This window comes from Nycticebus coucang, chromosome 5, assembly GCF_027406575.1.
Source record: "Nycticebus coucang isolate mNycCou1 chromosome 5, mNycCou1.pri, whole genome shotgun sequence".
Classification (NCBI taxonomy): Eukaryota; Metazoa; Chordata; class Mammalia; order Primates; family Lorisidae; genus Nycticebus; species Nycticebus coucang.
Genome location: NC_069784.1, coordinates 2887355 through 2905187, shown reverse-complemented (window position 1 = coordinate 2905187; position 17833 = coordinate 2887355). Strand labels below are relative to the sequence as shown.

Genomic DNA, 17833 nt, shown 5'->3' with positions numbered 1-17833 from the left:
GAAACCAGAGGCCCCAGGCCCGTCAGAACCGGTTCTAATAACAATAAAAACGACAATAGTAATAGCGGACAATTATTGACAATTTAATCCTTACTAGGCATTTTCCAAGTACTTTATTTGCATTAGCCCATTCAGTCCTCCCAGAAATTCCTTGAGTTCAGAATGATTATTATTTCATTTCACAGGCAGAACACTTGGGCATCAGTGAGGTTGCCCAGGATCAGGTGACTGGAAAAGAGAAGAGGTTTCTAACTGAGGGAGCTGTCCCAACCACCAAGCTTTACAGCCTCTCCAGCGCTGCAGGGAGCTCAGTCCTGCAGCGTGAGTGGCTTGAGAGCTTCAAAAAGGTCCTAGTTGACGCAGTCTTTCCCCCCTGAGCTCTGAGTAAAACGCTGCCGTAGAAAAAGATCCCTGTCGAAATGGGAATGCCAGCCCTGGGCACACGTTTACCCATGATCAGGTTATTTTTTTAGCTTACTCAGTTGTGACTCAAAACTCTGAGGCATGAGACACAGAAACATTTTGTGGGGAGAAAATTAGTGAGTGATGTCTGGGAGGCAGATAGGTGCGTGACATCTGGGGACAGCGACGGGGATCTTAGGCTGCGGAGGGTGAAAACTTTTTTTTTTTTTACATGTGTTTATTAGGTTTCCATTTTTTTGCCTTCACAGAATTAAAAAGGCTTAAAATTTAATAACAATAACAATGTTTAAATAAGGACTAGAAACAACAACCTCGTAAAGAACGAACGAACATAAATACATTCAGAATATTTTTTTTTAACTGAAACAGGCTTAGGGATGTGAGAGAAAGAAAAAAATTCTGTTAGAGACGACTCTGCCTGGGGCCCGTCCATGCACTGAAGCACTATTTCTAAATATAATTTGTGTGTATCAGCAAAACGATTTGGATGTACAATTATGCTAATTTTACTGTGTTTAGAGTTTAGAGCAGTGTATGTATTTGACTGACATGTTATCTGAAATGAACAATCAGATTCTGCTGAGATAATTTCCCAGAGTGACGTTTTCTTTTCCACACTCATTCCATCTTTGCCTATTACTTCAAATGGGTTTTGAGTACTTGCCCCTTCCAGACACTCTACTGATGGCTGGACACACTGCCCTTCGAGGGGCACATAGTCAAGTGGAAATGACGCACAGGTAACAATTATTGCACCGTGAGGTGCTGAGTGCAGCAACCAAGGTGTCCCCAGCAGGCTGGAGGAGCATGAAGGAAGACTTCGCAGGGGAAGGGAAGGTGGCCCTGCGGGCATGTGGCAGGCTGGGGGGCAGCTGCTGGAGGACAGCATTGAAGAGGGGCAAGCCTGGTAGGAGTGAGGGGTGAGGATGGGGCACGTGGTGAGCATTCTGTAGAGGAGGGAAAGGCTGTATGAGAGTCCGGCTTTGCACACGGCTGAAGCATTCCAGCGGCATTTCCCACGCTCTCTAACTCTAGCCCATCGACTCGCTCAGTCACCCATGCACCCATTCACTGGATGTGCGGCACACGTATTCATTCAGTGGCTCAAACTTCACTGAGTTGCAGCCGTATGTGAAGCACCAAGTAGGTACTGAGCGTGTAAGACGAGGTTCAGGTAAGGGCGGGGAGAGGTGCCTGGAAAACAGACGGTAGGACCTGCAGGTGGGAAAGGACGGGCCACCGTGAGAGGATCAGGTGCTGCAGGAAAGAGTTTGCCATGAGGTCCAAAACAGTGAGTCTAAAACTATTTTCAAGCCTCAAAACTTGGGTTTTAGAATTAGTAGTCCTAAGACTATATTCAAGAAAAAGAGAACAGGGACGATCAGAGGAGCCCTGGGAGGACGAGTTCTGTGGATTATCTGACACGCATGTGTTTGGGTGGAAAGTTAAAGGTGCCATAATCGGCTATCTTGGCTGGCTGCCTGTGATGTGTTAAGGTATAATCTCTCCTAGACAGTCTCCCTTCTCCTAGCTCCAAGTATAAAGGAAAAGATTAAATAATTGCTCTCTAATGGTTATATTAGTGCTGGGTAAAAAAAAATTACCCTAAGACATAGCAGCTTAAATCAATAAACATTTAGTATCTCTTCATTTCTGTGGGTCAGGAATCTAGTCATGGCTTAGTTTGGGAGTCTCTGGCTCAGCCTGTCTGTTGAGCTTGCAGCTGTGCTGCTGGGTCTGCAGCCCCATCACGAGGCTGGATGGCTCTGTTGGGAGGACTGCTTCCACACTTATGCATGTGGCTGCTGGCGGGGGCCCCGTCCACGTGGACCTCTCCACGGGTGCCTCACAACATGGTAGCCGGCCTCCCCAGGCACAGTGATCAGAGAGAGAGAGAGATCTACAGAGTGCTCCAGAAGAAAGCCTTTGGAAGTGACATGGCATCCCTTCTGTGTCCTGCTGGTTAGAAGCAAACCAATGAGTCCAGCCCACTCTGCAAGGAGGTGATTACAGAAGGGCTTGAACACCGGGATGTTAGATCACTGAGGACCATCTTAGAGGCCGCCTACCTGCTGGCATGTTTTTCAAAGATCCCAAGGCTTCATTTGAAATATGTTTCTTAGTTTATGTCCAGATTAGGAAGCAAGGTAGTACAGAGATGGATTTAATATTTGCACCACTTTTTATAAGCTTTGAAATATGGGGCAGGTCACATAACCTTTCTGGGCCACAGTTTCCTTCTCTGTTAAATATGGATAATTCTTAATTAACCAAATCACTCTAAGGAATACATTTATGTGAAGGTTTTAGAACATAATATGCTATTAAAATTTTAAAAATAAAAGTAGCTGCTATAATTATCGTGTTATATTTACCCTTACTGCTGACGTTCAGTCCTTTTTCCAATTCTTATTTCTACACCTTGGCTAGTGGAATTAGCCTTTGTAACAGACACATACAGCAGTCCCCTCTCATCCATGAGTTTATACATTCCAAGAACTCCAAAGGATGCCTGAAAGTGCAGTTGATTACCTAACTCTGCATATACATATACATACTCTCCTATAGCTTAATTTATAAATTAGGCTCAGTAAGAGGTTAATGACAATAGCTAATAAAAAATGGAACGATTATAACAAAATATTGTTCACAATTTCAAGGTTGGAACATTTGTTTTTACCATTACATTAGCAACCTCAGCATATGATATTTTTTCTTAGTAAGTTGAGAACTTTCATGTCCTCACTTAAAAGGAAGTGCTTTCTGGCATCTGTTTAGCGTATCAGAATTGTCCGTGTCACTGCTCTATGCTCTGAGGCTGTTATTAAATAAAACAGGGGTTTCCAGGACACAACCACTGCAGCACGGTGGCAGCTGGTCTGGTAACGCTGGACAGACAGACGACACTCGTCCCAGATGGGACAGTGCAGGATGGGCGTGAGATTTCATCACACCACTCAGAACGGTGCACAATTGAAACGTTATGAATTGTTTATTTCTGGGATTTTTCATTTAATATTTTTAGCCCTCAGGTAACTGAAGCCACAGAAAGCAAAGCTGTGGATGAGGGGAAACTGTTTTAGCTTTAATCTTGTCCTCCCCTGCACAAAACTCCTTTGGTCCCTGACAGTGGCATTCAGAGTCCTGTCTCTTCCGACTTCAAGCCGTCGTCTAGCCCTTTCCCTCACTGCTCACCTGTATGCATTCTCTGCAGCCTCTGACAGGAATAATTTCCTACTCTGTAAATTTGTCTAGAGAATCTCTCTCTCTACACCTTTCTCATATTGATCCTACTTCCCTCTGCCTTTCTCGATGACACCCTTCCCACAGACACGTGCTTCTCCTTGAAAACAGAATCACCCTTCCAGACACTCCAGTTGTCACATGCCCCTGGAGCCCCAGAGTCACCCTCCAGACACCCCAGTTGTCACATGCCCCTGGAGCCCCCAGAGTCACCCTCCAGATACCCCAGTTGTCACATGCCCCTGGAGCCCCCAGAGTCACCCTCCAGACACCCCAGTTGTCACATGCCCCTGGAGCCCCCAGAGTCATCCTCCAGACACCCCAGTTGTCACATGCCCTTGGAGCCCCCAGAGTCACCCTCCAGACACCCCAGTTGTCACATGCCCTTGGAGCCCCCAGAGTCACCCTCCAGACACCCCAGTTGTCACATGCCCCTGGAGCCCACAGAGTCACCCTCCAGACACCCCAGTTGTCACATGCCCCTGGACCCCCCAGAGTCACCCTCCAGACACCCCAGTTGTCACATGCCCTTGGAGCCCCCAGAGTCATCCTCCAGACACCCCAGTTGTCACATGCCCCTGGAGCCCCCAGAGTCATCCTCCAGACACCCCAGTTGTCACATGCCCCTGGAGCCCCCAGAGTCATCCTCCAGACACCCCAGTTGTCACATGCCCTTGGAGCCCCCAGAGTCATCCTCCAGACACCCCAGTGGTCACATGCCCCTGGAGCCCCCAGAGTCACCCTCCAGACACCCCAGTTGTCACATGCCCCTGGAGCCCCCAGAGTCACCCTCCAGACACCCCAGTGGTCACATGCCCCTGGAGCCTCCAGAGTCACCCTCCAGACACCCCAGTTGTCACATGCCCGTGGAGCCCTCAGAGTCACCCTCCAGACACCCCAGTTGTCACATGCCCCTGGAGCCCCCAGAGTCACCCTGCAGACACCCCAGTTGTCACATGCCCCTGGACTCCCCCCCCCCAGGTATTTTCCCTTCATTTCTCTCCCCCTTTCCTTTCTCAGCATAATTTATCTCCCCTTGCACACCCTTCATTACTGGCCTTGGGATGGCTACTGAACCAGCCTTGAAGTCTGGCCAGCCGAGTTGTTTTTTCTGATTTCCTTACTGGATCATAAGATCCCAGTGGTCAGACTATGCGTTAGGTTTATACGATCCACAGCTTGGTGTGTAGGAAGCTGTGGATGAAGATATTGGACTGTGTTATTCTCCTGCAAAAAAGGGGCAATATAAAGCAACTGATTAAGGTGCTTCCCCTCTCCTATTCCTAAATAAGACTTCCATTATTTAAGTCATATTTCAACAATCAAAACTCTGTTGGTCAAAGTAGTTCTGGTCCCAGCGGCTCCTGTACTGCTTGTAATGATACATTTGGGCTCAGATGTACCGACTTGGTTATAGGAGAGTACATTTCTATTTTCTTTTTTTTTGTTTTGAGATTTTTTTTTCTTTTTTTTTTTTTTTTTTTGGTTGCAGTTTTTTTGTTTGTTTGTTTTGTTTTTTGGCTGAGGCCAGGTTTGAACCCACCACCTCCGGTATATGGGGCTGGTGCCCTACTCCTTGAACCAAAGGCACCACCCGGTCTTTAGATCTTTTTTTTTTTTTTTTTTTTTGTGGTTTTTTTTGGCGGGGGCTGGGTTTGAACCCGCCACCTCCGGCATATGGGACCGGTGCCCTACTCCTTGAGCCACAGGCGCCGCCCAGGAGAGTACATTTCTATTTTCAAGCAGTCTGTTACTGTGCCATTTGGAAAGCGCAGGCGAACACTGGCCAGGTGCACTTGAACATGGTTCTGCTTTCATGTTGTGAGAAAGCATCAGAATATCTGGTTGTTCTGCTTTTTGCATTATTGAAGGTCATTTGCCTATAATTTGGTTTCAAAACTTCACATCAAAATCACTTAGTAACATAATTCAGAGCCTTAGGTGAGTTTATGTGAAATTTTAGAAGTCAATGATACATTTCTAAAAGTGAATTATAGCATGAAATTAGGGGAAAAAAGATTAAGTATGTGTAGTAAATGTTATTTTTAACTGAAAGTGACTTTTTAAAATAGTTTTCCCAGAAATGTGAAATAACTCAAATACCTTTAGTTTCTTTGGTTTTTGCCAGTTCCTAATGAAATTTTGTATCATTAGAAGTGAATTAAATACTTTAGCATTCTCCAAATGTATTTGAAGCATACTGAAAGCTTAATATTTATATTTTTCAGCTTCTGCAATATAAATTAAATGATTTTAAACTCAAATTTTGAATGTTAATCCCAAACCAGAAAGTAAAATATAATTCTATGTATGTTAGTAATTTCTCAGATGAATTACTTCCCAGCAAATACTAATGCTAAACAACAAAAATGCCCATGTTACCAGCCTAAGCAAGAGTGAGACCCTGTCTCTAAAAATACCCAGGTATTGTGGCAGGCACCTGTAGTCCCAGCTACTCAGGAGGCTAAGGCAGGAGGATCACTTGAGTGATCCAAGAGTTTGAGGTTGCTGTGAGCTATGGTGATGCCATGGTATTCTACCCAGAGTGAGACTCTGTCTCAAAAAGAAAGGACAAAGCCATGTTGGTGAGGCTTTAACTGAAACATTTCTGCATGTAAATAAAATATGAATATCTTGTGTTTGCATTCCCTCACTAAAGTATGCCTTAGCCTTCAAAGTGTATTTTATCTTGGGAAAAAAATTGTACCCAAGTTTTTTACCTTAAAAATTATCCTTAATTTTCTTATAAGATGAAAGCCTGTGTTTAATAGGGGTTATACTAAAAAATTAACAATGGACAACTAGTAGTTTCAGTATATAAAATAACTGAAATCACACAGCTAACAAGAAAACCAGGTCAAAAAAATGCATCAGCAGCGGCAGCAGCAGTTTTGCTGCCGACTTCAACATGAGAGGGCGACTTTCTGGGTTTGTGGGAGTATATTCCCTACATTTATCCTTTTCAAGGCATCAATTAAAGAGTGATGTCTTTGTTCAGTGACAGCTACAGACATATACATACACATTTTATTTATAATAGTATGTATCAGGCACGTCAGATGCCGGCTTTCTCCTGACCCTGCGTTAAGAATGAACAAGACTGCCTGTCCACTTTATTTTGGCCAGGGCCGAGTCTGAACCCGCCACGTCTGGTATATGGGGCTGGCACCCTACTCCTTTGAGCCACAGGCGCCGCCCTGCCTGTCCACTTTATATATACAATTCCTTTGGATTCCTTTCTGACAAATAAATGAAACTCAATTAAAGAGGCTGGGGGTTTAGCAAGCCACTATGTGGGGATGACTTCCTGTTTATGTAAGATTTAGCTGTGACAATGTTACCTCAAGTGTTAGGAGAAGTCATGTCCAACCCTATTCTTTTTTTAACTTTTCTAGATAATCTTTGAGGTGAGCTTCGGATTTCAAACAATGAGAAGAGATTTCCCATTTGGGCTGTAGAATTGAAACTGGGTTTCACAATATATTTCTGGTCAGCGTATTCACCTACTTTTGAAGGGTCATTGAGTAGGTAAAATATTTAAGGACTACCTATGTTAAATGACTTTTAGTCATTTGGGCTTAAAAGTTTATTCCTTTTAAATCTTTCAGTTTAAAGGTGTTACAGGTTTTCGGTGGGATCTCAGATCTTATCCCCACAGAAAATTGGAAACGCTGGTCGTCGTTTCATCAGTTCCAGAATTTAATCCGGCTGGTGCCTTTGGGCAGTAAATGATCGCATTATTAGGTAATTTATAGTGACAAATATCCTGATACATAGCTCCTAAAAGAATATCTTTGCTGCACTAATGAGTTGACTGATGGCTGGGGACTGCTTGATAGCTTCAAGGTGGGGACTGGTCCCCAGAAAGACCAAAGCATGGGTAGATGCCCAAGGAGGAGAAAGGACCTGAAGGTTAAGTTAGCCACCTGCATAATGATTCCTCCAATAAACCTGAGAGGACTGAGTTCTGGGAAATTCCAGATAGCTGAACATGCAGAGGCTCGTGGGGTGGGGGTGGGGAGCGGGGGGCTACTGGGGGTGGGTAGGATGTTCGCTGGCTTTTGTAATACTCTATGTCCTTCATAATATTTTTTATAATAAGTGGTGGATAAAGTGTTTCCCTGAGTTCTGTGAGCTCCCCAGGGGCAGATATGGGAACCCCGGTCCCCAGCTGCTCAGTCACAAGCTCAGGGCCACACAACCCACCCTGGCAGCCAGCATCAGAAGGCAAGAGTCTTAGGAGCCTGTGCCTCAACCCGCAGGATCTGGTGCTGTCTCTAGGTGACTTGAACTGAATCAGAAGGCGTTAGCTGGTTCCTGGTGGGGAAAACTTCCCTCACATCTGGTGTCAGGAGTGGTCTGGTCTGGGTTGTATTTACTGTGTTATGAGTATAATAGGAAAAAAATCCGGTTTTTTTTCCACTCGTAGTTCAGCTTTTAACGAAGGTAGCTTTTGTTTTTGTTTTGAGACAGTCATACTCTGTCACCCTGGGTAGAGTGCTGCGCCATCATCCTAGCTCACAGCAACTTTAAACTTCAAACTATCCTCTTACCTCAGTTTTCCTATTTTTAGTAGAGATGTGGTCTCACTCTGCCTCTGGCTGGTCTCGAACTCCTGAGCTCAGGGGATCCACCTGCCTTGGCCTCCCAGAGTGCTGGGATTACAGGTGTGAGCCACCGCGTCCAGCCTTAATGGTGGTAGTTTTAAAACAAGTCTCTAAGAGTTGAGGAAGGGAGACCAATTGAAGAGAATCCAGAGACTTCTAGATGCCTGAGGACAGGAGTGATTAATCTTCAGCAAATGGCATTACAAATTATGAGTATACCTATCTGTAGAAATCTGTGCTTAGGTTGGTGATGCCTTTTACCTGAACACTTCACGGGGCGTGGAATTAACTGGAATTAACATGTTTGTCGGCCCACATGTAGTGTTCTGTCTAGTAGTAAGAGTTACAAACTTACATTTTTATCTAAAGGGTTAGGCACTCTAAGAAGTGGGAGCAGACAGAGAAGGGTGTCAGGAAAAAAGTCAGTCTTAACATCTAGAGTCTAGACTAGTATTAATCATTGATAAAAAGGAACGTTGTCTATGTGATGAGCTTAGATCTTTCTGTAAGGCAAATTCTGTCAATTGGAAATATGCTTTATAGTAGTATACCTCATTTTGCTAAGGAGATGCCCTCCTAAAATGCTTTCTCAAATGTACCATTCTTGTTAAAGTCATTCAATTTGTGTATGCATTTGTGAAATACAGGTTTGGGTGGCTAAAATAGTACCCACTTGAATGCATTGTCACTTTCATGATTACGGCTGCAAGTCACGTACTACCAGCCCCCAGACTCTCTAAGGGGCTTCTTTTGAGGAACCTGGGTGCACAGATCAAAGAGAAAGGATTTTTTTGACATGTCTCTCTTTCCGGTTTTCAAATCTGTGGGCTGTTGAAGTAGAAAGAAGCACTGAGAGTCATTGGCAGAAATGATAGATCTGTCTTGAGGTCTTGATTAGAAAAATCTAGGGTTTTCAGATTCAAAAACTCCCTTAGACTGAAGAAAATACTAGTAAGTGCGGGGCTGGAGGGAGCCAGAACATCCCTGTGTTACTCTTACTTAACGAAGGCATTGTGTTTTGCCTTAAGCCCTGTACTTTATACTACAATTGAGTGTTAAGTCTTCCTTGCTTATTTCATTTTTGCAGAGGACAGGAAAGAGTAGAATTCTTTTTCTAAGGGGCAAGTGAGTTTTCTTCCCCTAAACTGAAAGTGTATCTATAAAACGTATTTCTAGTGAAAAAAGTAGTTAGAATGGTATTATTACCCAGACGATTTTCAAGTTAGATGGCTAAGTATCCTGGATGAAAATTGCCTGTTTGGGCGGTGCCTGTGGCTCAGTGAGTAGAGCACTGGCCCCATATACTGAGGGTGGTGGGTTCAAACCCGGCCGCGGCCAAACTGCAACAAAAGAGTAGCCAGGTGTTATGGTGGGCGCCTGTAGTCCCAGGTACTCAGAGGCTGAGGCAAGAGAATCGCCTAAGCCCAGGAGCTGGAGGTTGCTGGAAGCTGTGTGATGCCAGGGCACTCTACTGAGAGCGGTGAAGTGAAACTCTGTCTCTAAAAAGAAAAAAAAAAAAAGAAAATTGCCTGTTTATGAAATGACTACCTTCCATTTGTGGATCAATTATAGAATGTTAGGTGAACACCAAGCGGAGACCATTAGACCGAATGAAGGAACAATCCGTTGTTAAAAGGAAGAAAGTAAGTCAGGGAATCCTTCTAGGAACTAATTGTTGGCCTTTAGCTGAGAGTGGTAGTTTTTAATTCTGTGTTTTCTGATGCCTCTGGGGAAGGGGCCCTAAAGAGAGTTTAATGAAATGCGGATTCCATGCAACATAAAAACTAACTTCTATGATGGAACAGGCCATCGGTAGTATGATACTCACACAACCGTACTCCATGCATCTGTAGACCAACAGATGTTGAGGTAACTACTCCACCCCCACTCTGACTCCTCCCTAAGATAGGATATATTCATTTATTTTATTTATTTATTTATTTATTTTTGGAAGCAGAGTCTCACTATGTCGCCCTTGGTAGAGTGCCATGGCGTCATGGCTCACAGCAACCTCAAACTCTTGGGCTTAAGCAGTTCTCTTGCCTCAGTCTCCCAATTATCTAGGACTACAGGTGCCCACCACAAGGCCCGGCTATTTTTTGATTTAGATTGGCCAGGCTGGATTCGAACCCACCAGCTCAGGTGTATGTGGCTGGTGCCCTAGCTGCTGAGCTACGGGTGCCAAGCCAAGATAGGATACCTTTAATGCGTTATCATTTTACAGTCTCTATTTATAGGGAACATTTCTTTAATAATTAAATGGTTTTTATTGTAGGCAAGAATTGCCAAAATTTATAAAGTCACCTTTTAAATTTCTTACCACAATTCGAGTCTATGTGAGTAGAAAGAAAAACTTCAAATTTACCCTTTGCTCTCCTCCTTCCTCCTCCCTATGAAAAGAAAAAAATAAGCTGAAAACGCTTAAAAATTACCAAAAGATCTCAGAGACTTAAATAAATGGAGGTTTGTAGTATTGGATAAAAGGTAGGGAAGTTATCATTATTCAAGGAAGAGCATACAGGGTTAGTCCCCTTTATTCTTACAGAATTATGTACCTCCTCAAACCAAGGCTAGAACCTTGATTTTGCTACTTTGAATTAGTCTATCTTACCCGACTTGGAATAGAAAGCAACTAACATCATGGGAGAAAGCTATATATAGTATATACACACACATATATGTTAATATATGCACACACATATATACGATACACACCATACATATATATGCATATACATGTATATACACACACATATGTGTGCATAAACACATATTTTCAAAGGAAGAAAACCATACATTTTTCTGTTTAACCCAGGAGAGAGAAGATTAGGAACATGACGTTCATGGATTTTCTTTCCCTTTAAGGGCATCTTGCGTTCAGGTACATCTCTACAGCATTTCCTTTGGAATTGACCACTTTCAACTTGTTTATATTGGTAGGAGCATGGAAAGCTTTGGTTTTGTTTCATGGTGTGCCCAGAGAGCATCATGATGAAGCTCCAGTTCTCTATAGGCATCACTAGGAAGCATTATCTGGCTTGATGGTTTTGTGTTATGCATTTGCAAATGAAAAAATACAACTCAGAAACAGAATAGACCTCCTCTAATAGTGATAGTTTAGTATATCCACTCCCACATACCTCCTTCCAGTCATTCGTTGGCTTACAGGTGAAGTTAGCATTGGGAATAGATGGTGCTAGGGTGGCCTCCAGTCTTAACAAAACACTCATCTGTAATGTTGAATAATTTGCAGAAATTGCCTCTAAACATTGACTGTCTGATTTCAGATTCGAGAGGGAACATTGGAGGCCACCAGTCTAATAATCTTCAACCAGGCAGTCAGAGAGCTCAAGAGCTCAGTGAACCCCCTGATGTTCTGCATAAAATTTGTTCATACTTGCCTGTGCATTTTTGGAGTAAGAGAGTTTGTGGCTTTTGTCAGGTTTGCAAGGAGGTGCTTGAACCAAGTGAAGGGACTCCTTTTCAGTTTACAGAAAAAGAACCATCCAAGTGTATGGTGCCTCACGATCATACTAATGTACACAGCTATGGTTTAATAAAAAAAAATTATAAAATAAAATAAAATTAGGACAGTAAAAATAAAAAAAAAAGAAAGAAAGAAAAAGAACCTTTAGCTCAGTGATACTTTGCCCCTTGGCCCAGCTGGCTGGAGCCAGACCAGGCATCCTTGGTGCACATCAGTAGTGCGGAGCAGCGACGCCTCTGGCAATAAGTGCACGGCCACACACAGGCCCATCAGTCAGTCTTCTGCCAAACAGTGGCCTCTAATGCCCTGGGACAAAAGTTGCCCTGGCTTTTTTTTTAAAAAATGGCATATTTTCAGTTTTTCAAAAATCTCCTAATCTTGAGCTCAGGGGATGTAGTGCAGTTCAGTATCCAGACCAGGTGGAAGCCTTGTCCTCTCCGTGGTGCCACAGCTGCAGGTCACCCACCTGTCTCATTTCCTGCTCTGTGTTTAAAATATGAATAAGGAGATTCTCTTTGTATCCGTAGCCAGTCTATCTTGGTTACTAAAAGCCTGGCAACATGATAGAATAGTGTGAATGGCACAGCAGCCCGCAGCAGCAGATTCCACATTGGTGCCCCCACTACAGGGAAGGTGTTTCAGTGTTTTCACCTTCTTCTCTGACTTGGGGTCATCTGGTCAGCATTTAAATGCTAGCTGGGCATAACATAGCTAATGTGACGGTTCTTTTATGGGGAAATTGTATCTCTATTTTGGCTAACTTAAGAAAAAATACAGTAAAATTATTTTCTGGAGTATGCTTTTCAAAGCAAAAGGAAGGTAGATGAGGATAGGAATTTTTTTGTTAAGCAAGGCAGAACTCTACTTGTAATAGTGCTAGGGACTCTACACTGGAGAAAACCATTTTCCCCAATATCTAGGTACTGTTTACACCTTCGTGCTAGGCATGGTTCCAGTAAGTTCTCTTTTACTCCAGTAAGTTCCTAGTAGTGATGTCAGTGGGGGAGATTGTAGTAATTCTTTAAAGGAAGAAGAAGTTCTTTTTTTAATTGTTCTGGTCTCATTATTTTCTAAAAGGCCAACTAATTTCTTTCTTACTTTGCCTGCATAAATCATATTTTCGACTACAAATGAAAGCCCAGGTCTGACCCAACAGGCAGGATTATGTCTTCGTTAAAGGTAAGGTTTAAGGGCAGACTGAAAGAATTTAGTTTCTTTAAAACAAATTGTTGTCACATGGAAAAGAGTTCTGATACTTGGAACAAAATGTTACTTGCAACAAAATGTTCTCTGATTAAGGCAACTTTACTTTTATTTTATCTGATAATCTGGCAGAATAAGGACCCTGAGTCTAAGGGAGGTTAAATGATTTGTCCAAAGTCACCCCCTGGGAGATCAAGGGGTGACAGGTATACATGATGATAGGACACAGCCCCTGGAGCCCACCTTGGGCCTTGGTGCCAGTGCTGGGCTGTGAGGTAGGCATTGTCGAGTGACTCCTGAGGCCTTATCCATTGTCATTCTCTGATGCCGAGTCCATGATTCAGTTAGGATTTTTGGCTTTATGTGAATCACATGAGTGTCCCCCTGACTTTGTTAATGGGTAATTTCAGAGACTCTCAAAGAAGAATCATTTTAAAGGATGCTGCTCACTCGTGGTAAATGCTGCTTTGTTAGCTAATGAGCTTAGTGTTGAAATGAGAGACTTTTCTTGTATTTTATTTTGTACATGTTACCTTGTGTTCATTTCTACTTTTTGGGTAGGAAGACAGGGTTGGCGTACTAGGAGTGTATTTTTAGTCTGACATTAAAAACTGTATTGTAGACACCAACACAGGAAGCAGTTTTTAGGTGAGTCAGTGTGTGAATAACCTCAAAGAGCTTTCACAATGGAATAGTGCATCTTTTTTGTTGTTGTTGTTTTTGTTTTTTTTGAGAAAGAGTCTCACTCTATCACCCTCAGTACTGAGTCCTGGTGGTGTCACAGCTCACAGCAACCTCAAACTCTTGGGCTCAAACAATTCTCTTGCCTCCGCCTCCCAAGTAGCTGGGACTACCAGGCGCCCGCTACAACGCCTGGCTATTTTTAGAGATGAGGTCTCACTCTTGCTCAGGCTGGTCTTGAACCTGTGAGCTTAAGCAATCCACCTGCCTCGGCCTCCCAGAGTGCTGGGGTTACAGGCGTGAGCCACCTCACCAGCCCTAGTCCATCTTGTAATTTAACAGGCCAGCATCAGAGGCCCCCTTCCCAAGTTTTTTCACTCATTCCATAGTCATTGATAAGTTTTTACTGCATGTAAGCACTTGGTTCAGGATTCAAGAAATGAAGTTAAGTCCTCCCTATCCATCATAATACGATTTCAAACCCATCACTGCCCTTGTTTATCTAGTTTTCTCTCTCCCACAAGGCTGATCCTTTGGTCAGACCAGTAAGGGTTCTATTAGGGTCTTTGTGCCCCAGACTTAGCACAGTCCTTGGTAAATATCAAGATGTACTCAAAATAATTAGTCTAATTCGTGGAGAAGGAAATAAAACATTACACCCTTGTATTCAGTGTTTTAATTGCCCAAAATAGTCCAAGAACATAGACAGGAAATAACTCACTGAAAATGAGATTTTTCAATTGAGTCGATTGGAATTTGTGATCACCTCCTATGTGAAGGCAGAGAAACAGTGGAGAGGCAGCCTTATTTTGTTCTGGGAAATAAAAGAGCTTAGAGCAGCAGGAACTGGAGACCCACAGGAATTGTATTAAAGGGCCACGGCATTAGGTGGAAGGTTGAGAATTGCTGGCTTAGAGAACTACAGCACTGGGTTAAGTCAGGATGTTTGGACTAAATCCCTGATCTTACAAATGATGTCACTTTTGGCAAGTCAGTTTTTAAAACTTCCTCATACTTCATTTTCCTCACCTATAAAATAAAGATAATAGTAGTATTGTTTTTATAGGGTTGGTGTAAGGATTAAACAGAATGATACATGTGAAGCTGTCACATAGTAAGAGCTTGTTAGTATATAGTAAACGCTCGATAAAAGTGAGTAGTTGTTATTCTTGATCTCAAATAGAGAGGAGGGATTTGAGTTCTGAGAGAGCAGAGAAGGCCAGGACCGTGGGCAGCAGGGCCTCGCGTGGAGGACACGGACACAGGTGAGTGCTGGCCACTGGCCATTCAGACTAGGACAGTGAGAGAAAAATGTGCACATGACCCATTCACACATGGAGGATTTGTATTTCACCTGAAACCCCAAAGGTGATCCATGGATTCGGAGGTTTACGAATCCCAATGAGGGTAGGCCCCAGGAGGACCAGACTGTATGTCGATCAGCACTGAAGCAATTGGAGATTACCCTAAAACAAAAAATGTTCAAAATTCTTAGCATCCTTAGGAGACTGCCTACAGGCATGATTTCGTCATATTTGAAAACAATTTGACATGTAAATAACAATGTTTTAAAATACAGTAATAATTCAAGATGGGAGCAAGGGATGTAGGGAAGGTGACCACTAAGAGCGGAAGAGTGTTAAGGGAGGAACAGGACCTGAGCTGGCTGTGAGAGAATGTTCTGGATGAAGATAACTCGAGCAGAGGCATTCGTAGGGAGGAGGAAGCATTTATATGCATTTCCTGTGCGTGCTCAACATTTGATGTTCAAGATTAAGTCTCTACCCTTCTCTGTGAGGCCATCACTGGAGGTCGAGTTTTAAAGCTCTGCAAACCGAAACTACAGAAATTTAGTGACTTCTCCAAAGTCCCCTGATCAGTGGGAGAGAACGTTGGGACTGAGACCCCGAGTCTCCACCATGAAATGCAGCGAAATAACGTGTCGTATGCAAAAGACAGTAAGCCCATTTGTTAAGCCACAGAAGACTATCCACGTCTGAGAGAAACCATGAGCCCTGGAAGATGGAGGGACCGATGGCGGACTTACCTTGATGACTGGGTTAAGAAATTCTGAGTTTGATCCTTAAGAAAAGGAATTGGAAATCACATCTCTAGCACTGAAAAGAAATGTGGGATTCAGAATTTGAGACTTTTGGCTTGTCCTTTGAATTATACAGCAGCTGGAAGTCACATTTGTTTTTTTTCTTCCTATTGGACTTCTCCCTTGGTGGTTCTCCTGACGGGAGGGCAGCTGTGAGCCTTTTAATGGGGAGACAGCGGTCACAGGGCTGGCTGCCCAGGCAGGCACCATCCGACTCCTTTTGCTTTTCAGATACAGACAACAGCCATTGCTGCCGCCACCAGCTGGGTGACTCGGAATCTAGGGGTTGTCAGTAATTGTGGGTTTGAGTCACAGAGGAAAAAGATAAGAGGAGGGCCAGGCTGGTTTTCCACAATTAAATGTTGCCTCTCAGGCTTCTTCGTTGGCAGGACTCCATATGGTTTCTCTCCCTGGCTGGCTGCTCTCATTTGTGTCCCCTCCTCATTCATGGGGACGAAGAAAAGGTAGGCTGGAAATAAAAAGCTTGTTGGAGCCCACGTTTTCCTTTCTGGAACTTGTCAGAAACAAAGCTTCCCTCTGCAGCGACGGCTCGTCCTTCTCCCTTCTCGCCTCTCCCCGCTGGCCACGACAAATGTATTTTGGGGGTTGGGGGCATACTGTTGCTGAAACCCGCTTTTCTTCTTTTATAGCCCTGCCTGTGGTATTTCTCAGGTGCCCCACTAGCCCGGGGGCTGGTTCTTTTGTTCTTTTAACTATTTAACTCTTGGGCTGGTCAGACTAAGTGGTAGCCCCTGTCACTGCAACTCTGGGACAGGTGCATGAATGGTTTTATCACTCTGTTTTTGCCACAGTGCCTTCTCTGTAGAAGGCAGTTAAACATATGGAGGTGTTTCAGATGTGTACATTCACGAACTATCAGAACTAGAAGGGACCTTAGTAATCGTGCGAACCTACTTCAGGACTCCATGGAAGAGTACGTCGCTCCACCCCCAGGGGCCTTCTGAGAGCAAGAAACAGGCCTCCCACCTGTCCCACCTGGTGACTGACTCAGTGACATGTGGGAAAGTGCTGGAGCTGCTGGATATAGAAGGCCGGGTGCCTATTTTGCCTCTTTCCCACTTAAGGACATGGTCATGGGCCTCAGTTTCCTCACTTTGAGGTTCAGGTGGTCATATCCAACTGGAATCTGTGGGGGAGAAAATATCTGCCCACAGTAGGCAGTCCCGTGTGAATTTTTAGGAATTGTGGTTTTATTACTATTCTTTACAATAATATGCTGCATTTATAAGAAAATTCACATTTCAGAGATCTCGTCAATATCAGGAAACGGTGCCCTGTTTCTCTTGGTGGGAGCGGGGGACAGAGCAGGCTCTTGGGTCTCTGGGCAGTGATTCAGCCTAGAAGGGACTAGAAGCAGAAGAGTACCCCCAGGAAGCAGGGCTGTGGGGACAGTGCCATCCCCTCTTTCAGCTGCCCTGGATAGAAGCAGGTTGGAGTGACTCATCCAGCAGTGGGTGACACAGCACCTACCACACTCACACTCAGCAGGAGGCTGGAGCTGTGGCCGGCAGGGACACAGACATGTCCACGGCCCAGCTCGCTGCTCCCCCGCAGCGTGTGACTTCCCTTGTGGTGACTCTGCTCCCTCCCTCAGGCACACAGGCCTCCTGTGCTCCCTGCCCACCTTGCAGCCAGAGTAGCAGTGGGACTGGTCTCCATGCCTCCCCAAGCTCCACTTCAGGGAGCACCCTGGCTGGTGCATCCATGGGAGACCCTATCTGGGACGGAAGTCCTCAGTGCCTTAATCCCCAACGTAAGCCACAGGAGCAAACACTGTCAACCACCCTGGCCTGACTCCAGCAATGACACAGCTGCTGAAATGGCTGGTCATGGGTGACAGAGGTGAGGGGGAGCGAATGAGGGCCAGATCAGACACTGAGCTGGGACCCATCACCTAGCTGGGATCAGACACATGGCTGAGACCCTTCACCAAGCTGTCATCTGTCACTGATCTGGCCACCAGCAGCTCCCAGGACGGGTTGGGGAACCCAGAGAGAGCTGCCCTGTCTCCACAGCCTCTTGTCTCCTCTGAAGCCCAACCGTGAGCCCCTCCCTTGGCAGGGCAGG

At 44.4% G+C, this 17833-nt stretch overlaps 1 protein-coding gene across 1 annotated transcript in view; it reads left to right on the top strand.

The window, feature by feature from the left end:
* The window catches only part of WLS (Wnt ligand secretion mediator), a 104106-nt gene that overhangs the window by 39962 nt on the left and 46311 nt on the right, over positions 1-17833 (top strand). The window lies entirely within an intron of this gene.